Below are 18,408 nucleotides of genomic sequence, written 5' to 3'. Positions count from 1 at the left end.
TGATTGTGGAATAATTAATATCTAACTAAAAATTCACCAACAAGCTATTCCTATATTTTCTGTTCATATAAATGCAGTGATTTTTTTTCTAGTCACTTCAGTTGCTGCTTGTCACACCCTTTTCCTTTTCAAGCTATTTTTCAGTACAGCCCAGTGGCTCAGTGCCTTACAGTGTTTTGAGTCCTGATGTGTCTGTCTGCATTGAGTTTAAATGTTCTTCTTGTGTTTGAGTGGGTTTCCTCCTACACTCCAAAGACATGCTGGTAGGTAAACAGACCCTAGTATGTGAGTATATGAGATGGGTACATCAGTTTGTAATCTCTTTGAGAGCATGGACTAATGTGAATGAATGTAAACTGCTACATAAATTGTACAATATATATATATAATATATATAACGACCTGTAATAAATGAATAAAATAATAGTGATAACTGCTCAGTTTTGTCACATTATACCAAAATTCATTTTGTTTATTTATTTTTTGAGACAGAGTTTTCTTTTGGTGATGTTTACCCATTTGCCCTCCTGAGGATTTACCCACCTTCCTGACCAGGCCATTTTATTCATTACGGTGCTACATTAATTTAACTGACAATTGTGCGGTCATGCAATGCTGCACCCAAATGAAATTTATGTCCTTTTTTTCCCCACAAATTGAGCTTTCTTTCGGTGGTATTTGATTGCCTGTGCATTTTTTATTTTTTGCGCTATAAAAAAAGCCTGACAATTCTGAGAAAAAAACAATATGTTTGACTTTTTTCTATTAAACATGTCTTTGCTAGAAAAAATCCCAATACATGTAAATTAATTGGTTTACGTTAAAGTTATAGCATTTACAAACAATGGTATATATACTGGGATTTTTATTTTTACTAGTAATGGCGCAATCCGAGACTTATAGCGGGACTGTGGCGGACATTCTGATATTTGGGGGAACTGACTTGGTGTCACTGACATCCCCAAAGACACCAATACAGTGATCAGTGCTAAAAAAAAGCTGTGCACAGCCATCCCAGCTGTGTGCCCAAGCTGACAGGGAGGAGAACTGTTAGTAAACAAAACAGTTCTCCTCCCTGACAGAGATCCTCAGAATTCACCGGGCGCCCCCTACCCGGAAATGCAAAATCACATATATATACATGATTTTGTGCACCCATGCCACCCTGTAGCAGTATTTCTGCTATAGGGCAGTCGGGAAGCAGTTAAAAACACTTTTTTATTTTCGTTATAAGAAAGAAAATACTAAGAAATTAAAAAAAAACTTTCTGTTATAAAGCATATGTAATAAAAATGCCAGGAAATTACAGCTTGACCTTTTTTAAGCCACAATGTTTTGGGGATGAAGAAACATTCTTATATTGAGGTGCAAGTTTTCCATTACTAGGGCAAGAACATTTCCCAGGGGAACAAATTGCATTGTGTGTAATGACTAAATGTCATGTTTAAACTCAAAACACTTTAACACCCCCTCCCCCCCAAAAAAAACCCCACAACATTGATAATCACTGGATATAACCTCCCCCCAAAAAAACAATTCTGCAATTATTGATGCTCAGTCACATTTTAAAACCCCCAACCCAAACCCCCTCCCCATCATTGGTGATCACTTCACTGTGATTGAACATTAAAAAATAATCAACAGACTCATCTCTCTGTCACTCTATTCTCTTCTTCTATCAGCATGTTCTCTGCAGCACATTGGACTGTCTACTTGTCCTGTTTCCTTCCCCTTTGTCAGCTCTGCTGTACAGACTGTACAGTAGACTGCGAGAAATTTATGCCAAGTGAGATTCAGGCCCTGAGACTACTTGCATTAAAAAATACATTTCATGGTGAATTGATGATCACAAAGCTGCATTCATTTATACCTTTTACATCTGATTGCAGTTCAACTTTAAATAAACATTACTGTGAAAGTGTTTTTTTTTCCTTGTATTATCCTCATTTCTAATAATTCGAATAGTTTATCATTTAGAACTGCCACTATGCCATATAATTTTAATGTATGATTGCTGTTTATACAGTAGCCCTACTGTTTTTTGAAATGTTGAAATGTCTTCACTATTACAGATTCGATCTTGCTATACCTTTACTTGTTGTACAAGTTAAAATAGTATAATAATTTGGAACAGAAGTTAAATTACCTTTAATTACTGGCATTCATATATATTGTTGAATTGTGCCTAATAGGCATGTCTTCTCACTGACTTTAGTCTCTCTGGTGCAAAAGATTTGCTTGGTGTGTTAGATGTCCCAGAAAGTCAATACTTGCATGATAAATTTCCTTCTCACTTGATTAAAGGTGCTAATTTGTTGGTGTCTAGTAACACTTTAATCAGTAACAAATGATAATATCTAGAACATTCAATTAACACTTTGACTTGTGTACTATATTTGTTTTGCAAAACATCCTTATATTTCAAGTAAACATTAAAGAGATATTTTATGTTGTTACATTATTAGATTTTAATTTGAACTCAATATATGGAATTTCAAATTAAACAATTGTTTAGAAATAAATACCCTGTATCTTTCTACTGCTGCTGTTGCCGATTTTGGAAAACAAATGTATATCACTGTACATACAGTTGGAATGCATGGGCTGTAATCTGTATGATTAACCATAGGGAGAAACTAAATATCAAGACTAATTCAGGTACTGTAAATACATTAACATGAAATTGTGTGTGTGTGGGGGGGGGGGGGGGATTGATACAGTTCATTTGTAACATTGATTGATCCTTCCGTTAGATTCTTCATTTTCCACTTCCATCTATAATTGGGTGACGGCACTATTTACTTTGCAGGAAAATCACACAGCAGCATTGTCACTCTGTGGACAGGGTAGTCTTAGATGGAAATTTAGTTTTAATATAAAGTTGGACAAATCTTTAGCAGTAAAAATAATGTGAGTAAGCAACTGTTTGTTGCAGAAGAGACATGCCATGCCTCTTCTGTAATAACAATTACATACTTGCTCACAGTCTTTTATTGAATGCCCACTGAGCTGAGCTGAGCTGTGCATGTGCAGCTCAGTGTGCATTCCTTGCACACTCCAGGTGTGCCAAACGTACTGATTCCCGTGCACATGCAATGGATGATGTCATTCCCCCACTGACCAATCAAGAGGCCAAAAACCAAGGATCCGAAACTAGGCCTGCAAAAGAAATGGTTTTAAACAGGGAAGTGTCAGCGTTGTGTCATGTTTTTTTTGCTGTCTGTGTCCCCACTTGGAAGATTCACCATATCTTTATGCCCAGGAGAACCTAATAAAAAAAAAAAAAAAAAGTTTGGCTAAAAAATATACTTTAAGTACTCTCAGAATCTGCAGACTGTGTAAACTCTTGAGATAAAGATTTTTCTTCTTTGGTTCAACATGAGCACTGTTAGTTACCTTTATGTTTTGCAGAGGATGCTCACAGTCATTTATTTAACAAGGATGTTGGTTTGAAGAGGATGCTGATAGACATTTAGGCTAGGTTCATGATGTAGAAAATGGTTGCGGGTATCGCAGCTGTTCCTGCACCCTCAATCATCCACAGCGAAAACACGCTTCTCTGTAGAGATGTGCGGGACTGTCATTCATTCTTAATGGCACCCCCACAAATCTAAACCTGCAGTGCATTTGCGGATGTGGGAACCGCAGGGAAATCACATGGTGCAAAAGCATGGTACAAGGGGGACTTTGAAAAACCAAACCTGCTGTGATAATGCTGGTGACAGAATGCAGAATATTTTTTTGCCCATAGCTACACTTCAAGTACTCTCAGGAGCTGAGACTGTGACTATGAGACTATGAGAGCTATGAGAGGTTGATTTACTAAAGAAGATGAGAATTTGCACACAATAAATTGTGTAATATTCTGGATCACTTTGAACATCCAAACATGTGAAATGTACTTTGTGAAGATTCTCAGCTCCTGTAATAAATCAGCCTCATATTAAAAGTGGATGGAAAGGCAACAGCTATTAAACTTCAAATGACCTCTGATCCCTAACTCTCAACCTGTAAAAAATCAGACTCAGTCAAATAAAGTAAAGATAAATAGGAAATTAAATTAAATACAGTATAACCCTTTCAAAATCAAGCATAACCTTCATTATTTCATTCTTCATTATTTCATAATCCCGGTCATAAATACACTGCTCAAAAAATTAAAGGAACACTTTTTAATCAGAGCAGGGGCGGTCTGACAACTCATGGGGCCCCCGGACAATAGGGGATCATGGGCCCCTGTGTCCTCACCCACACTCAAACCACTCTCAAAAAAGCCTACGAAAGGTACCAGGGGCATCTCATGGGGCCCCCTACTGACCCCGGGCCCTCGGGTAGTGCCCGAGTGTCCGAATGGTCAGTCCGCCCCTGAATCAGAGTATAGAATCAAGTCAGTTAAACTCCTGGGATATTGATCTGGTCAGTTTAATAGCAGAGGGGGTTGTTAATCAGTTTCAGCTGCTTTCGTGTTAATGAAATTAACAACAGGTGCGCTAGCTGGGCAACAATGAGATGACCCCCAAAACAGGAGTGGTTTTACAGGTGGAGGCCAGTGACATTGTTTTCCCTACTCATCTTTTCTGACTGTTTTTCACTAGTTTTGCATTTGGCTAGGGCCAGTGTCACTACTGGTAGCATGAGGCGATACCTGGACCCTACAGAGGTTGCACAGGCAGTAAAACACATCCAGGATGGCACATCAATACGTGCCATTGTCAGAAGGTTTGCTGTGTCTCCCAGCACAGTCTCAAGAACATGGAGGAGATTCCAGGAGACAGGCAGTTACTCTAGGAAAGCTGGACAAGACCGTAGAAGGTCCTTAACCTATCAACAGAACCAATATCTGCTCCTTTGTTCAAGGAGGAACAGGATGAGCACTGCCAGAGCCCTACAACATGACCTCCAGCAGGCCACTGGTGTGAATGTCTCTGACCAAACAAACAGAAACAATCTGTGCTCACTGCCCGGCACCATAGAGCTTGATTGATATTTGCCATTGAACACCAGAATTGGCAGGTCCAGCACTGGTGCCCTGTGCTTTTCACAGATGAGAGCAGGTTCACCCTGAGCACATGTGACAGACATGAAAGGGTCTGGAGAAGCTGTGGAGAATGTTATACTGCCTGTAACATTGTTCAGCATGACCGTTTTGGTGGTGGGTCAGTGATGGTCTGGGAGGCCTATCCATGGTGGGACACACAGACCTCTACAGGCTAGACAATGGCACTCTGACTGCCATTAGGTATTGGGATGAAATCCTTGGACCCATTGTCAGACCCTACCCTGGTGAAGTGGATCCTGGGTTCCTCCTAATGCACAACAATGCCTGGCCTCATGTGGTGAGAGTATGCAGGCAGTTCCTAGAGGATGATGGAATTGATACCATTTAATGGACCCCATGCTTGCCTGACCCAAATCCAATAGAACACCTCTAGGATATCATGTTTCGGTCCATCTGACACTGCCAGGTTGCACCTCAGACTGTCCAGGAGCTCAGTGAAGCCCTGGTCCAGATCTGGGAGGAAATACCCCAGGACACCATCTGTCATCTCATTAGGAGCATGCCCCAACATTGTCAGGCATGCATACAAGCACATGGGGGCCATACAAACTACTGAGTACCATTTTGAGTTGCTGCAATGAAATTTCAGCAAAATTACTAGCCTCCTGCATTATTTTTTCACTTTGATTTCCGGGGTGTCTTTGAATTCGGTCCTCTGTAGGTTGATCATTTTAATTTCCATCAATGCGGCATCCTTACGTTCCTAACACATTACCCAGTCCATATCAGTATAGATATCCAGGATGATATTTTTCCCCATTGAGATCTGATGTGTTTTCAAAGTGTTCCTTTAATTTTTTTGAGCAATGTAGTTTTTCCTTAATAGATGTGTTTGTTTTTCACAGAAAGGGTTTGTAGGGATAATAATGTTTCCAAATAACGTTTTAAAAAATGAGTCACATAAAAAATACTTTGTAGAGAAAAATAAAAGTATTTTAGCAAAATTCCAGTCAGCAGTTTAATGTCAAGAAAATAAAATTATGAGTTTCCTACTGCTCTCTCCACTGCTTGCCAAATTGTAATCACCTGTGCATTTATCCTGCTGCAACTAAAAGTATAACTGAGAATAAATTGCTAACAATAAAAATATATAATAAGTAATGCAATGAAATGTTATTGTGAATAATGCTCCAACACTAAAAGAGACATTTTTTATACTACATTCTTAGTATATTGTCATTCCTTTCCAAGCTTTGCAAAGAAACGAGTGCAGCTATATGTATTTGTTGTTGCATTTCAGTTTGTGCTTTATTAGAAAAAAAAATCTCATGTTTTCTATTATAACCTGACCAACGGAATTTTTTTTACACTGCAATACACAGTGAAAGCTGAAGTCTGCTGATCTTTGCAGTCTGCCAATCATTGCATCTGTTTGTAAACAATTCTGATCAGGCCATTAGTGTATACCTGTGGGTTTTAGTTAGAGTGTGATCTCAAAATTAGGAATGCACACAGGTGAATAGGAAACTGTGCATGAGAATCTTAAAGCATGTTTCAAAACAAAATAAAAAAAAGCAGTACATATCTGTAGTACATGTACAGTTGCCCTAGTTTTATTCCATTAAAGACCCTGCAAGTAGAGAAAGATACCCTTTTATCTGCAAAACAATGAGCACTGCTGTGAGCTGACAACATGCAGCATTTTTGTGGACTGAGTGGTGTCAGTCCTGCTAGGATGGATGCACTTTGGGTTTGGGTCCCAGCAAACACTTTCAAAACATAGTTAAACAGGTAGCACCAACAACTTCTAATCCAATTACCCAGGAAAGACAGATGTTATTGTTAAAGGATAGCACAAGAGGTATAAACATTGTGCAACCACCCTATACTAGTTACATCTCATCCTTAAATTTGCATGGCTGAAGGTGTGAATTGTTGTCAAAACACCAGGGAAGAAATGTTAAAATGCCACTATATGTGGAAGAGAGATGGTGGTGAAGAAGCCCACTCCTGCTCAATGATGGTTGTTCTAGTTTGACATAGATGGCTCCTTTCATGCCTCTTGCCAACCATTTGTTCTCTCTGTCCAAAATATGCACATTACACACTTCAAAAGAATGTCCTGTTTCCTTGGGGTGTAATAAAAAGTATGAGTCTTGAACCTTAGGGTTAAATGATCATTTTAAATACCCTGAAACTGACTAGAGCAATGGCACTGCTGGCGCAGTAAAGGAGCGGAAATGTATAAACCTAATACATAACAATACTAAGTATGTACAGTTTTTATTTTCAATTCTTTTTATTACAGTTTAGAAAAATATACAACGATCATCAGTATATGAAGTCATTCACTTAAATAACATTAACCTAAAACTAGAGAGAATACAGCACATATCATAGAATTATGGTACATTTTTTAGAAGCCCCAACTAGAAATGATACACTGCTGGGCCTGGTAATCTCAAATCATCTATTACTAATATTCATATAAAAGACAATCTGGATAGCAGTAGCCATAGCATGATTTCATTTAATGTAAGCTGTAAACAACAAGCACATACTGATAAAATGATTAAAAGAAAAACAAATAATTTTAGGACAGCAAATTTTCCAAGGCTCAGGGATGGTTTCCAATACTTAGACTGGGAGGGATTATTGTCATCGAAGAACACAGAACAGAAATGAAAATGCTTGAAATCAAGTGTTTGGAAACAAGTTGCAAAATATATTCCCATGGGCAATAAGTTTAATTATTTTGCCGCCAGGTACATATGTCATATGGACCTGACAGCAAGGGGTGTTATACGCAGTCCGGTGGCTGCAGCCACCAGGATTGTGTATAATACTGACAGGCAGATTCCTGCCTGCCAGGTGGAAGCAGTCGGGTGGCTGCGCTGCCGCCTGATCTCTTCCACAGCCCCCAATACTGGTCTCCCGCCATGTATTCAAGCCCCACTTGCCCATGGAAGGCGACGTGTATGACATCACTTCTGAGTCACTGCTGTCACTTTCCCTGGCTACAATAGCCAGGGATACATGTATTGAAATGCGATCTGCATTGCAATATTTCTAGTGGAGAACAGAGGATAAATGCAAGGTTTTTTAGACCCTATGGGGTTTATTTACTAAAGCTGGAGAGTCCAAAATCAGACTCCCTTCTGCATAGAAACCAATCAGCTTCCAGGTTTCATTGCCAAAGCTTCATTGAACAAGCTGAGGTTAGAAGCTGATTGGTTTCTATGCAGAAGGGAGTCTGATTTTGGACTCTCCAGCTTTAGTAAATAAACCCCTATATGTCTCAATAAAGAGAACCTGTCACCTAAAAATCATCACATAGGGGGACTTTGTGTCCCCCTATGTGATAAAAAAAAAGTTAAGTAAAAAAGATTTTTTTTTTAATTGCAAAAAAAGAAATAAAGTTACACTCAAGCACATAACATCTCCCCCCAACATTTCAATGATGACCTATAAGGGCTTTTGAAGCGTCACCTATAGAAAATATAGGGTATTAAAGTTTGTTGCCACTTCATAGGTGCACACAAATTTAAGGTTTGGCATGGTGGGTATCTGTTTACTTGGCTCAACCTAATCTTTTATATTTTACCAACAATTTGGGTAATTTATTGCATTTGTTTGCTATATAATTCACTTTAGTGTTTTTTACAGAAATTTTGCGATTCCTAGACCTTTGCAGTAATATCATGTGACATAAAAAATTGGAACTACAACTATTTTATACTCTAGGGTGTCTGCTTTTAGAAATTACATAATGTTTGGGGGGGTTGTGTAATCTTTAGGCCTGAAATTATTTTTTATACATGTGTTCAAAAAACGCAAAAACTGCTCTAGCAGCGAAAGGGCTAAAAAGCTAAAAATGAAAAAAGTGTGTGGCTCTTTTCTAAATGTGAAAAAGGTATAAAAGATAATAAAGGACATTTAGAAATATAAAAATGGAGAAACATTATCAACATTCGACAAAATATGCATAAAGAAAATCAAGGCTACAAAAATGTGAAACAAATGACAGATCGCAAAACAGGGTAGAAGAAACCTCAAAAAATTATTCAAATATATTATTGATAAAAATGTCAGGTCTGAAAATGTGGGAAAATAATTTAGATTTAGTCACTGGGAACAAAAAAAAAATTATTAAATACCTTCTTCATCTATGTATTTACAAAGGAAAATAGGAGAGCTCAAATCCATAATGGAGATAATATTAATACGGTCCCAAAGGAACTCCAATGGCTTAAAATTGATATGGTCCATAAACATTTACACAACATGAAATTTGTACCCTTGTGTCCCTTACTATGGTATTCGAAAGCTATTGTAACTAATATAGAAAGTTTTTTTAATGACTGCCTTGATGCCACAAGATTTGAACAAGGCCAAAGTGGTTCCTATATTTAATAAGGGATCAAAGTCTTTACCTAGTGACTATAGACTAGTCCAATTTGTTTAACCTATAGACGGCAATAGACAGCATGAGTTCATGAAAGACCATAGTTGTCAAAATAATGTGATTTCTTTTTATGAGGGAAGCAAAAATGTAGACAGAAGAGTGGCTGTGGATATAGCATATTTGGACTTCAGTTTGTAAATGGATAGAAAATTACCTAAAAGACTGCATTCAGAGTAGTGATCAATGATGCATACCCTGAATGGTTATTAGTGGTGTACCACAAGGCACAGTGTTGGGAGACTCACTTTTTAATATATTTATACACAATGTAGAGTTTGGGACTAAGGCTGGCCATGCATTATACAATTTTCTTGAGATTTTTGGTTTAGATTTACCAAAAACCATATAATAGGAGGTCAAACCTAAACAACACTTTCAATTGTATCCAATTACGCAGGCCCTTGCACTACATAGCTAAAGGTAAATCTATAGGAAATTGGGCAGAAATTGGACAGAAAATTGTAAGAAAATTGTATAGTGTATGGCCAACCTTAAAGTACCATTTTTGTGTTGCAGATAATATAAAGTTCTGTACTGGAATAACATCCTTACAGAAAAGCTTAGTGCACTTACAAGCAGAACCTAATGCACTGTTTAAATGGACAACAATGTGGCAAATGAAGTTTAGTGTTGATAAGTGTAAATTATGCACTTGGTGACTAAAGCATACAGTACATGCATCATACACTCTAGGAGGAGTACAACTGGGGGAGTCAAGGGTCGAGGATGTGGGGTGTTCTAGTGGATCATAGACTTATTAAAAGCATGCAGTGCCAAACTGCACTGTCCAAAGCAAGCAAATGGTTTATTTTATTAAAAGATGTATGAGAGAGAGAGAGAGAGAGAGAGAGAGAGAGAGAGAGAGAGAGAGAAAGAGAGAGAGAGATTATTGTACCCTTGTACAAAGTAACACCTCACCTGGAATATGCAACTCAGTATTGTAGAAATACAACATATATAAGATGCCCACATAGTGAACACAAGGGGGCATTATTTACATCTAGAAAAAAAAGAGGGTAATGCAGGCCATAGACAGGGAGAAAACCGGCTGAAAATTCGTCCATAAAAATAATTGGCCGATTTTCGGATCGTTAGTGGCTGAATTGGTCGGCCGGTTTTCTTGATTTTGACACATTTTTTTAATCGTTCATGTTGGGGGAAAAAATGGCCGATTTTGCCCATCAGCCGATTTTCACGGCAATGATGGGCAAATCGGACAATCTTTTTCCCGATTAAAAAAATGTGCATGAGCCGTGACCAAAGAAAAAGAAGAACATCTGTATCTATTTGTATCCATACAAATAGATACAATGTTTGCAACCGCAATACTTAGAAATGTCAAATCTATTAGCGGTGTCCCTGCAGAGAGCTCCGCTATGATATTTGACATTTAAAAGTATAAGGGTTGCAACATTGTATCTATTTGTATCCGAATAGAAAACATCTGTATCCGAAATGGATACAAATAGATACAATGTTGCAACTTTTTTTCTTGTTATTAATATTCTATTTCTTCTTCTTTTAAATGTCAAATACACAGTAGCTAAGCTCTCTGCAGGGACACCGCTATTATATTAATTGTGAAACTACTTATACTCCTGTCCTGTCCTTAGACAATATACAAATTGCCTTTCCATGGTATTTGGATCAAGGTGTTGTGGCTACATGTTTTCATACAAATGACAGGGCCTAGTGATGTCATCATGTTATCATCCTCAGGGTTTACTGAATGCGGACAGCAGTAATCTTGGTATTTGAGGGAGGGATGAATGGATGATATTATGTGCTGGTTTTTATTGTATTAATGTGAGTACATTGGAGTGCTTTCTATTTTAAATAGTGTTCAAATAGAGAGCATTCAATTGTGATTTATTGCTTTGAGAGGCATTGCCACATTCCTTACTAAGTTGTGATGAGAGCTGATTTGGTGGAGTAGAAGAAAAATTATCCATTAAGGGTGGAGGAGTACCCTAGCTTAATTACATGTGAATGCTTATGCAGTTTCCTTATAACCTAGAGGTTATTCCAGAGGTGAGGAGATCCACATATTCTTTGCCATAGTGGTGTTTTTGGAGGAGGTGATCACAAGAACCATTTAACCACTTCCCTTTTGGCCCATGTATATAAATGGCCGGATGGGAGCAGTGCGGGTGGCTCTTTATAAATGGCCTCCCCGCTCCCTGCTTGTGCGCACTCCCTGGGAGTGTGATCCGGTGCCCACTGTGTCCTCTGGGACCTCTGTGTGAGGTCCAGATCATGTGATCACTGATTGGCCAATCACACTATCACACTTTGAATGACAATTGCACGGTCATGCAACACTGTACTCATATGAAGTTTTTATCATTTTTTTGAGACAGATAAAACTTTAATTTCGTGGTATTTATTCACCACTGGGATTTTTATTTTTTTTGCTATGTAAATGAAAAAGTTCAAAAATTTTGAAAAAAGTGTTTTTCTAATAAAATTTTGCAAATAAATAATAGTTCATCATACATCTTGGCCAAAATGTATTCCGTTATCATTTTAGTAAAAAAAATAACCCAAATTAGTTTATAACCAAAAATTATAATTTTGAAACACTTTTTATTTACATTTTTATATTATTATATTATGTTTATTTTTTACATACTGTCACCCTAGCAGTACAGTGTCACCATGGTGACACTGTACTACTTTTTGGGGGGGGTGATGAAGATTTTTTTTATTACACTGATTTCTTTTACACCCATAAATGCTGTAAAAGCAATCATTTCTCCTTCTCTCTGGCTGCATTCTTGCAGCCATTGAGAACTACTGTGTGAGCTGTGATTGGTCACAGCTTGTCACATGATACAAGGCTGTTGTGAATAGCCTTGTACCATGTGACCTCTGTGATCATTCACATATTTTACACATAGTAAGCAATGATGTCAGAAGTGACATCTTGCTTACTACTCTGCATGGGATCAGGGATTGGCCAATCGGTGATCACATGATCGGGACCTCGCACAGAGGTTCCGTCTGACGATTGGTGTTCCACTGTGTCCGAAGGACACAGCGGACACCGGATGGTGGTGCTGCGCGCTCCCAGGGAGCGTGCACAAGCAGGGGACGGGGAAGCCGTTTATAAATGGCCACCCGACCCTGCAGTGCCACCGTCTGGCCGTTTATATAGAACGGCCGGACGGGAGGTGGTTAAGCACAACTTAGGGTTCCTGATTGACAATTTAAACATGCTTCAAATCCAGTTACTCTAGCATGCATAAGCATCATAGGGTAAACAAAAAACTTCCTTAACCTTCCCTAGATGAGACAAATCTTCCTTCATTTTTGTCTCACACTCTTCCCTTCCCAGACAGCTCACAGACAGAGGGTTGCAGCAACATGAAAAATATAGTATGCCAATTGTATCATAACGGTTGTCAGAAAAGATCTACATCTAAGAGGGAGTCTATCTCGAAGTAAAAGATATGTTTTGGCTGCACCAGCCATTTTTGAAAAATACTCATACATATGGCCTTGTAAAGATATGGCAGTATGACAAGTGCAACACTGCCCGCAAAAAGTGGTTAATTGAAAACCCATGCGGAGTAATGTAACTGCATAGATAATAGCTACAAAAATATTTTATAATATAATGGAAACCAAAGTAGGATCATAGTAGTGGAAACATAAAGAGAATAATATATGCACTGATCATGTATTAAAACAAGATAACCAAACTTGGTGGTAAACTAGTAGTTCCATTACCTTCTCATGAGCTTGACCATCATGAAAAAATGAATGTAGGGCCTTCCTGGGTGACCACCCCAGGTGGAAATGAATCCACAATAGCAAGTGATTCTAAGAATGTATAAACATAAATCATGAGTATCAAACAAAATACCTGAATAAAATAAATATAAGGGTAAAAAATATATTACCATATACAGGATCAAGGAGACTCCACCTCACTTGAAATGAGATCAGGTCTTTGTGTTTCTAATGATGACTATGGGGGTGGAAAGCCAGGTGGTCTATACATATAAAGTCCAAGCTGATTAGAGCAGGCAGTATATACCTGAATGTATGTACCCAAATCAGGGTTTCCAAAAATTGCTCTTACTGAGAAATGATGCGGTTCCTTTTAGATATATATTACACTAATATCACATATCACAGCACATATGTAGCGTAGTATAAACGTATTCCTCCAATAGGAGTTCAAAAATTCCCTCAAAGGGGGGCTTATGGGCACATGGTTCCCAATATACGGAGTATGCTCCCCATGTACAAATAGCGATTGAGGCTGTCTAAGCCAAACAAGCTAATAACTTGCCACCGGTGGAAGTGAGCTGTGACTCTAAGTCGCCATGTGCGGGCTGCTTAGGATGATAGCCTCATCGTGGTCTTAATGCCTCGTGCCTTTCCAATATGGAGCTGAAGCAAACTGCTTCTTCCCTCCTCGTGGGCACCGCACCCTATGAAGACGCCGAGTGTAATGATGTCATCACATTGACGCATTTCGGCCGCCAATCACCGTAGACTTCGTCAGAACTGGGAGGGGACTTCTCTTCCATTGCCTCATATAGTGCCCTGATTGCATCTAAAGTCCTTCCAATGATCAATAAGAACACTTGTGGCCTGACACAAACAGAGACCCTAACTAACTAACTATAGGCCTGGACTCAGTCTCTAGGCACCAACACTGAAATGAGGTGCGTGCACGATCTTACCGACCCGGGTCTACTTTACATTCGCTGGTGACTCTGAACAGAACAAATGTCTCTCCAACAAGCATGCGGTATCGCAGTGTATGTTGCTTTGTTCCTCTGCTCTCATCAGCATTCCTGGCAGCAATCTTCCTTTCTCTGAACAGGATCAGGGTCTTGGACATGATCAGCTTCACTTAGCTGCAGCTCTGGTTACTGAGGGATGCTCTCACACCTGGATGCCATCAGATTCTCTGCTCACATGGCTCCTGCATTCACCATCCTCCAAAATATGGCTGCTATCTCTCTCCTTCCTGTTCTCTAAACTCTGTGTGAAAACCCCACCTCTTCATGAATATCTATGCAGTCTGAGGCTCTGTTAGGAAAACAGTGGCATCTTGTGGCTAAACCGCAGAATGTCACTCCAGAACATTTAATTTACTCCACACAATAATTTACTGCACACAAACAGTGTTCAAACAATGAGAGCTGTTTCCCCATCTCACACATGTATATAAATGGCCAGACAGGAGCAGTGCAGAAGCGGGTGGCAGCTTATATCTGGAGGACACAGTGGAACACCGATCGCTGTATGGGACCTCTGTGTGAGGTCCTGATCATGTGATCACTGATTGGCCAATAGTAGTTCTGACATCATTGCTTACTACTAGTGAAATCTGCGAATTCACAACAGCCTTGTACCATGTGACAAGCTGTGACCAACCACAGCTCTTACAGTATTTCTCAATGGCTGCAAGAATGCAGCCAGAGAGAAGGAGAAATGATTGCTTTTACAGCCTTTATGGGTGTAAAATCAATCAATGTAAAAAAAAACAGTATGTGACAGTATGTTAAAAGAAAACACATAAATAATAATATAAAAATGTAAAACAAAATTTAAAAAATTATAATTTTTGGTTATAAACTAATTTGGGTTATTTTGTTTTTTTACTAAAAAGATAGGTGAATACATTTTGGCCAAGATTTATGAATAAATATTATTTATTTGCAAAAATAAGAAAAAACACTTTTTTTTCAAATTTCATTTATATAGCAAAAAATAAAAATGAATAAATACCACGAAAATAAAGTTTTATATGTCTCAAAAAATGCTAAAAAAATTAATATGAGTACAGTGTTGCATGACTGCGCAATTGTCATTCAAAGTGTGATAGCACTGAAAGCTGAAAATTGGACTGGACAGGAAGGGGGTGAAAGTGCTCGGACTTAAAGGGGTTAAAGAGCTATGCCCCACCTTCCACCATACTACACACAAATGACTATACCTTTGTTAGAAAGCAATAGGTGTATATCTGAAGTTAGAAATGTGAAGGCTGCATTTACACTATGTGGCTTGGGACCAGACGGCTTTCCAGGCACACAGTGAGGCTATTATTTAACCAAATTCATCTATTTTTAAAGCATGTCAAGTACCCATTCAACCTGAGCAAAATAAGAGTTTTTGAAAACATTTGCAATGCTTCTGACTGATACAAGTTTGGCTTATACATTTTCAACCCTAAAAATAACAAAAATTAAAAAAAAGAACTACTCCAGCAATACTGAGAAATTATAAACAATCATTTGAAGAATGATATCAGCAAATTGTAATTTGTATTATATTTATTCTAATTTCAGACCTTCACTTTGATATATAATATATTTCATATTTTTAAAGAAAGATTTGATAGATAGATAGATAGATAGATAGATAGATAGATAGATACTCAATTATCTGCCAAATAGAGAAGTTTATATGTCGACCCAAATATGATAAAATCAGACAAGCCAGAAAAAATATGGGTTTACAGAAATAATTCAGTTGTAAACATATTTTATTGCTAATTGTCAGTTTAACAAGTTTATGCTGGATATAGACACCTGTCACCCTGCAACCTTATAAAAATTTGAAGGGCAGAAAGTCAAGTCATATCTCCAATCAGTTTCCTAAATTATAGAATGGTCTACTGCACTGATCGCTTTTGTAATTATACATTTCAGCAATGTGTACGAGATATAGCTGACATTATTTTAGAGCTATAACTATACACAGGATACAGAAAATCTGAACTTCATTTCACCTTTCAAAGTTTGTATCTGCAAATACTTTGAGTTCTAGACAGAATGAAGTGATATATTCTTTTCATATTGTTTTCACTGGCATGATTTATGGCCCTTTTAAGCGCTGTACATATATAGCTAATATAGGTAAATCACTTCTCAATGCAATAAATTACAAACAACAACTAAATATTGTGTGATAAAATACTTGCAATAATATCACAAAAAATTGAAACTGGTTGACGATTATTTCACCACAAGCCTGTTATCGCAGCCTAACCGTGCAGCACTGTGTCTGCTAAAAATAACCTAAAATGAAATCTGTATACTTTATATAAACCAATTATCTAATATAACAACCTCCGTTTCCTTTATTCCTCATTTATTTGTGAATTTTACCAAATAGGTACCTTTGACTAGTAAATGTGAAATAATATTTATTGAAATTTGAAAATAAAGACTTTAAGTTATCTCAAAAGCATACTGTATTGAGAGATTTAAACTTTCACATATCTACTGCCAGCCACATGTTTGTCTGTGCACTGAATCTTGATTAACACTGAAATTATCTGTTAGAAAACTACTGTCACACCACAAGGTAACCAGAGACACCAAAGAGCACTGTGCTATGCAGCCATGATCCAACCGTGCCGCCACCCTCCATGTTCTTAGCAAGCAGTAACGTCACTGGTCCCAATCAGGCCCTTTAAGTTTGCTATGAATTATAAGGGAAGCTCATGCAAAGAAAATTGCTTAGGGTCTCAGCCAAATCCATTCACATTCTCTACCACATTCTCTACCAGACCCTTTGGACCTTGTAGGTATTTTAAAGGGGGCCTCCATGCAAAAATTAAGAAAAAATGTGTGGGGTCCAACAAAAAACAACACCAGACCCAGCAGGCCAGCTCTTGTCCTAAACCATAGAGTTTGGTATAGAATTTGGGGAGAACCCATACCATTTAGAACCCCCTTAAAATTCATACAAGACCTGAAGGGCCGTGTATGAATTAATGGAAAACCCAATGACTGTGTGTGTGTGTGTGTGTGTGAGGGGGGGGGGTCCCATTAATATCTATGCTGGATGATTGTTTAGGATAAAGGCCTGGTATAGATGAAGTGAATCCCCAGCAACTTTTTTTTTACATGGCTGAAGATGTCAATTACTAGCAAACAAATTTCAGTTGAATACTACATGTGATCTATCAATTGTTCTATAAATCCAAAAATCTAGCTGTAAACTCTTACATGCACATCCACAGTTAAAAGATAATATACTAACTATATAAATCAAATAAATAGTAGTAGACTCATTAAGTACTGTTTACTACAGGTGAACTGAAAACAGTTTCTCTTTACGATGTACTGTCGAACAGAGTGAAAAGTATTATAAAGACTGACTCGCACAAGTCAAAGGCACATGAAAAACAATATCAGTGAAGTCATTTCCAATTGAATTTCCCAGCTTTCTCACGTACGCTGGAAGAAACACATATTAACTTTAAATAAATATGAGTTCCATCCTTCATTTTTCTGTTTAAACTGCATATTTATATAATGCAGGCGGCATTTGTCACCATTAGATGTTGTTTACACTGTTTTAGATTCCAAAATGGTGCATAGTGCAGCGTGAAGTGAAGCTGATGGGCATCTGTTTAGCCTTCTATGTTACTTTATGAGGGTAAAGGCTAAATTCACAAAGCTTTAACACCTGGATAACAATTTTATTTTAGCCACGTGTTTGCAATTTTCATATCTCATATGAAGCTCTGTGAATAAAGCCTAATGTCTTCAATCAGGAGTTCACATAAAATCTCTAGTAAACCACAAAATGATAGACTAATACCAGCTATTAGTATTAACCATTTACAAATTATATGAACATCTGCAAACTATGGCAAAGCAGCTAAAGTAAATTGAAAATTGAAAAATAATACAGACCGCTACTATGTATGGGAGCCCCTTTATAAAACCAGGGTGAATCTAGGCACAATAACCAAATACAAAGTATTCTGGCATGTACAGAGTGTGAGTATATGCAAATGAAAATGTTAGGATTTCTACAGGTAATTAATTTATTTATCTTTTGAGAGGGGTGAGCTATCCTTACCAGTAATGCTGGGTACACACTATTAGTTTTTTTTTTTTGTTCAACCCAGTAGGCTGAATGAACAAAAGCTAAAGGACTCGGGAGGCACTTGCTGTATTAACTA

The 18,408-nt window shown here is 37.8% G+C and overlaps 1 protein-coding gene across 2 annotated transcripts in view; it reads right to left on the bottom strand.

Annotated features, from left to right (window-relative positions):
- CALN1 (calneuron 1) overlaps positions 1-18,408 on the bottom strand; it is a 449,404-nt gene that overhangs the window by 141,415 nt on the left and 289,581 nt on the right. The gene's annotated exons all lie outside the window — the stretch shown is intronic.

The sequence above is a fragment of the Staurois parvus genome, unplaced genomic scaffold, assembly GCF_062004578.1.
Source record: "Staurois parvus isolate SC_StPar_1 unplaced genomic scaffold, SC_StPar_1.0 ptg000058l, whole genome shotgun sequence".
Taxonomy (NCBI): domain Eukaryota; kingdom Metazoa; phylum Chordata; class Amphibia; order Anura; family Ranidae; genus Staurois; species Staurois parvus.
Note: the sequence above shows the minus strand (reverse complement) of the source record. Positions and strands in the feature narration are given on the sequence as shown.